Below are 6671 nucleotides of genomic sequence, written 5' to 3'. Positions count from 1 at the left end.
GCACATCTCATTTAGTTAGCAGCTTATTTATAATAATATGGTCATTTGCTTGGGAAAACATGATATTTCTGAAATAAACAGTCAAGAGTTTTTGTTCTTTTGTGAGAGGAAGATTGGATGGAGGCATAATGCTCTATCTCTGTCCGTTTTAATTGCACCGGTGGTCCTTTGGCCTTTGACCCGCGGGGTCGTGGAGTTACGCCCGATGACAGCTGCTCATAGAAAACCTTGAGATTGATGCCGGTCACTGCAAATGTGCACCGAAAATGTAAAAAATAATAATACGGATATTGTCATCTGTTCTTTCGGCTTTCTGAATGAGTGGTATAAACAACACGACGGTCGAAATCATGACGAAAAAGAACTGATCTTGTGATAGATTGACCAATGTTGAGGTTGTGCGTATGAAGACCAGTAATTTCCCAAAATAACGGGGGAAAATCCGGTCAGAAATGCCATCTTCCTGCTCTCACCAAGGAAAGAAAGGATCTGAGCAGGTTTAATTGCAACAGAAGAACATACCCGAGTAAAAACTCTCAAATAACCGAATATGGAAAGGATTTAGCGCAATAGGGTAGTTTACTCTGGCTTACTTTTTCCTCAAATGTTTACAGGTAATGTGTTAACAGGAAAATAGAACATTAAATCGATAAATCCTTTATTTTGATTTTTGATTTTTAAAATTTTTTTTAACTTGATTTGGCTTTTGGCAGTTTTAGGTTTAGACAAATTTGGGTGATATTGCCACAACAAAGCATGGCCTATCACAAAAATATCTGATTGACTGGGTAAATAGAGAGGCAACTTAGCTTAGCTAACTGGCCAATAATCGTAATTGTTAACGTCTTATTTTTGTATATTTGAGTGCATGTACGATTTTGTCTTTTGCTCAAGTGTTTTATAAAATACGTTTACCGCTGTTATGATTTAGTGTGCTTGCAATCGTTTTTACTAGCTTTAGATTTTGTGTTTTTCTTTTTGAGGTTTCCATTGCATTTCCCCTATCACTTTTGCGTTGGTTACATGGGTATAATAGCCTACCAGTGTTTAGTGTTTTAGCATAATTAATGTGTTGTCATTAATGATGCATGATTATGATTTAAAAAGTTTGTATTGATATTAACGAAAAAAAAAAACATGCTATACTGATGAGAGCCGTTCAACCTCTTATCTCCACATAAACTGCCTTACATGATGAGAAGGTGAGAGAGCATATTTTGCATGTTATGAGCGTATTGCCAGGAAATTTTAATTTTGACAAATTGTCAAACGTTTATAGCTTCATAGATTGTAGGCTGTTAGACATATTTTATTGCATATTTAGTAAAGTCACACGCAGTTTGGTAGCCTATTGCCTGAGAACAGGGATTTTTTTTTTTTTTTTTTTTTTTTTTGAGTTACTAATGCCTGTCTTGAGAAGACAAACAATTTCTTCGATAACAATGACTTACCTGTAAATAGTTTCACAGCCACTATAGCTTATACACGCGAAACTATCTATCCATACGGCTTTATAATTTATGCAATGCTGAATAGGCTAAACTGCATATTATTTCTTCTCATGATTATATGCTATAGTTATTTACAAAATCTGGGTGTATAAAACCAGACTTGATTACCCACTGGACAAAAGACTTATTTCATTAAAACAATGTTATATAATAATAAATATTATCGTTATAAGCACGGTAATGCAAGTCGGTATACTTTACACACCCAATTATAACATTTACCATTTAAACATCAATCATGAATTCATTACAATAATTTAAGAAGACTTCTTTAAACACTACTGGATTATCTAAAATTATATACGAACTCATGGGAAGTCAATTACATGTGTATACAGGTTCACTCGTGAACGCTTCCTCTCAGTACAAAGAAAAAGGGAAAATATGTTTTTTATATTTTTATTCTGATTAAATATTTGTATATGCATTATTCACTATGGATTAATTTTATGCTTTGCATCATTTTAATTTAGCGGCCAATAAGAAACGAAAATGAGTGAATGCGCGGGAAATATCACGTTTGTGAATTGTGAACTTTATATATATATATATATATATATATATATATATATATATATATATATATATATATATATATATATATGTTAGTCATACCGTAATGGCAGTATTAATCGTATTAAGAATATCCTATCCTGTAATTTTTGCTGTCTAATTTTAATAAACTCGTTCTGCATTATAAGAATTTCGTGATGATTTACATTTGAATATCCTTTTTTATAATATAGCCTATCTATTTCTGCAATCTTCCTTTAGATCGGGCATGATAAATAAGGCTTTATTTCATATTTTCAAACTTTCCAACTATGGAGGAATAGCTCCTGATGGTTCTCATAATTTCTGCGAAGGCCTTTATGTTTTGTTTTTTTTATTAAACTAACTAGCAAATGTGACCTAAATAATGAGTCCTGGAGATTTAATGACATCGTTTTGTATATTCCTGATGGCACCCGCGTAAAGAGGTTGCTGTGGGTCGTTTCTTAGTTAATCTGAAGCTTATAAAATGCGCCTGTGTATCAACAGTGAAACGTGAGGGCACATATAAAGCCCGGTGTGAGGTTGCTCAAATATTTGTTGGACCATCTTCACTTAAGTGTTCTCCTGTTCAGTTTCTCTCTCCAAACCAGTATGTACAAAAATAAGAAATGATCACTGAAAATGAATACTCCACGTCGAAACAGGCCTACATGTTGAAACGATACTTCAGAAACGGCTTACTCAGTTTGTTTACTGGATGCATGTTTTCGACATACAGGCCGTTTAGCTATCTTAAAATATCTATAAGAATGGGATGACTTATTTACATCTTTGTAAATCTGTTGTAGGCCTGCATCTGACAGAATTAGCAATCATCCAATTTAACGCCAAAAGCCACAGAGACGGTGACCACAGAGCCCAGAAATGTGTGAGCAGGTTTACCGATCCTGTCCCATTGCCTGTGCGCTCGCGCTGGCTGCCCTTTTAAAGCCAAAATCTCCACCTCCTAATTGATTCTCTCATAATTAACTCAGTCTGCTCATCGATTTTTCTCTCAGCGGAGTATTAGCCTTTGTGGCGGCAGACACTGACGGCCATGCTGAGGCCGCGTGTCGGTATTATTACTATGTCGTTATTAAGGATACACCGCCAAACAAATTAACCCAAAGGGCTAAATATATGTCCAGATTTCCCACAAGTCAAGAGACAAAGCAGTAGCTCACACGGAAAGACACTTTCATCCCGATGCTCAGATTTAAACCCTGACAACAACAACAACAACAACAACAACAACAACAACAACAACAGCCCCTCTAAAAACATCTGGAAGACTACCGCAGCATTTTTAACCACAGATAGGCGAATGATAAAAAATAAAATAAAAATAAAAATAAAAAACTTCGTCTTTTAAACATCTCTGTCCTTTCACAAACACATAGTTTCGTTTCCTTCTGACCGTAGGTCTAATAGTCGTTAACGATCCTCGTATGTGGACTATCTTATAAGCATGAACTCTGTAAGTAGGCTATCACAAAGACATAAAAAAGGAAAAACAACAGTGATGATCACAATGGTATAGAATAGATCAAAGAAAGCTGTGATTTAATCTGAGAGAAATCAGAGCAGTCCTTATGCACAGGACTGTATGTTGCGTGCATGTACATTTCACATCGCGAGCTCCACTGCACATTTCGAATCAAATATTCCCGCGACGGCCTGCACCTATTACAGCATGCAGAACAGAGCGTGCACACACACACACACACACACACGCACACGCACACACACACACACATGCATGTTGGTGCAGCTATCATTATGAGGACTCTCCATAGACATGATGATTTTTATAATGTATGAACTATAGATTCTATCCCCTAACCCTAACCCTACCCCTAAACCTAACCCTCACAAAAAACTTTCTGCATTTTTACATTTTAAAAAAAACATCATTTAGTATGTTTTTTAAGCTATTTGAATTATGGGGACACTAGAAATGTCCTCATAAACCACATTTATAGCATAATACCCTTGTAATTACCAGTTTGTAACCTAAAAAAAAAAAAACAAAGTCCTCGTAAACCACTTAAACCTGCTCACACACACACACACACACACACACACACACACACACACACACACACACACAGTGATAGGAACATGCAGAGCAATACACGTACAGACACTGAGACAGAGGGTTGTCCCATGAATGCATTTCTATCTAATCAATAAAAAGAAAACCCCGGTTCGAGCAAGAAATCATTACATGCAATAACTCTGTCCGCCTCTCTCCTGCTCCCTCTGTGCAGGACGGGTTAAATTGAGATAGGATCGCTTAAGTGAATTGTTTACATGGAATATAACTAAGAGAAACGACAGGAAGGGAAAGCAAAAATATATTAGGGACGGTGTAATTAAAGGCAAAAGACGGGAGCAAGTAAAGACGGCGTCAGAGTATGGAAAAGTTATACATATGAATAGTTTTATAAAGCTGTCAGTTTGTGTAAAAACATTACCAGCGTTTCCATCGATGAACACGGCTGTCTCCGTAATGCGTGCGAACTGCTCGGACTCGAAAAAGAGAAGAAGACAGCAAAACGGGGGAGAGAGAGGGCAGAAATAGGGGGGCAGAGGTGTTTGTGTGGGGAACCGTTGAAGGGGGGTGAGTCGGGTAAAGAGCCTGAATTTGAAATGAAGGGCGAAAGGTGAGGGAGTCGGGTGGAGGGTGTGTGCTCGTGCGCAAACCCTTCATGTGTCTCACTGCCATGCCTCCAGCGGTTTCCATGACTACGCGTTGACCACTAGTGCTGAAATGAAACCTTATTTGTGTGTATAAGAGAGAGAAGTGAGAGAATGGGAAAGATATGACCCAAAACGCTAAAGTGTAAAATGTAAATTATTTTATTTCTCCTTGCTGCTCCTCACCAATATCTCATTTGCATAGGCTTGAATAAGTGTCAGCAAAATTATAGCTGCCATTTACTGGTGAAGTTAATATACTGCAAAACAAACACACCGTTGACAGGGAGGGTTTGAAGTAGGCCTCTATCCATACACATTAGAAACAAGACCAACAACAACCCCTTACAGCCTATAAGTATCAATTGATAGGCTTATTATATTTATGCAATTTCAGCTGTGCGTTAAATTCCTTATCATTCCTTAAGTGTAATCAATGAAAATAGAAGTAATCCACAATAGTTCTGAGTTCCATGACGCTTTGCGGGTGATGTGGGCGGAACTTCCGGTTAAGCGTAAACAATCGTTATGTTATGTACTAAGGCAGCATTAAAAATGATGGAAACTTGAGAACAAATGATCATAGGATTATAGCGAGGCGATATTGTTCTTCTTCACCTATCTGTTAATGACTATGGGTTTGAGGATGATGACCAAATATCGCAAATATAAGCATTTTAGTGATTTTGTTGAGTCTTTATCCATCGATGGAAGAACCTGAGCAGACTAACCTGAAAAGCTATGTAGCCTATTAGCAACTTCACAGCTGTAAAGTTGGACATGTGTTGAGAACTGTAGATAATTATGATTATTTTAAAGCATATATTGAGTCTGTTCAGAAACTGAAGAGTTTGTTGTACCGAGATTATGTACTTACTGCAGACACAGGGGTGGTCCAGACAGCAGAATGCTCATGTATTACAGGAATCAGGCGATGATACTGTCATGCTGCCGTTTTTCGGATAAAATACAAATATTTTGTGGGAGATGAATGTGTAAATTGTAAAAGTAAATTCAATCTAGCTTTATAATTGTTAGTTTGCATGCATAATATCTGTATCTAAATGCTATAATCTACATTAAATGTTTTAGTGTTGACTGAACTATTTATCCTGTCGATAGATTGAATTTATTGTTCTTGTGTAGGAAATAACGATGTCTTAGCAGCCACACAATAAACTGTACCATACAAAAATAACTACATGCAATACAAATAAACATATTTATTTGGACATACATTATAACTATTGAACACAAAAGTTCAATGTTCTCTGTAAAGCAACTATAAAACAGTATGCATTATTAAAAGCACTGTACAAATAAATTTAATTGATACTGAATTAATGTGCACACTGTTTTCCAAATCACATTTTCCCCTTAAAGGAAGACAAGCACATTCTGCAAAGACACTCAAAAGAAAGTTAATTGCAGCAGGAAAAAATGCAGGAAAGAGGAAAATCATAATACAATTAATTTCAAACGTGATAAAACATGTCACTACTGTACACGTCTCATCGAATAATTGTGGTCTTCCACTGTAGAATTTATCCATTTAGCATCAAAGCATGAAAACATGGTAACTACTCAAAGACAGTTGAGGTAAAACACCGTTCCTTTTTATACTCAGTAATAATGCCATTTCAAAACACGTGAAGCATTCACATAGAAATGAATAGACTCTCAAAACATCTAATGAACTTTCAGCATATGTACACACACTTGTTAGCACATTAATGCTATCGTTTATGTAATTCATTGCGCTCCGTTTCTGGACATCTATCGTAGCCAGACCGTAACGGTGGATAATATAAGTAATCCCAGCTGTTGACTTCTTGCCAATAAAGTGAAAAGAACACACAAACAAATTATTCCAAGATTTTCAAACAGATGTTCCTAAATCAATCCTTCTGTAGGCAGCTGATGGAA

This window comes from Myxocyprinus asiaticus, chromosome 16 (genome assembly GCF_019703515.2).
Source record: "Myxocyprinus asiaticus isolate MX2 ecotype Aquarium Trade chromosome 16, UBuf_Myxa_2, whole genome shotgun sequence".
NCBI classification, from domain to species: domain Eukaryota; kingdom Metazoa; phylum Chordata; class Actinopteri; order Cypriniformes; family Catostomidae; genus Myxocyprinus; species Myxocyprinus asiaticus.
Note: the sequence above shows the minus strand (reverse complement) of the source record.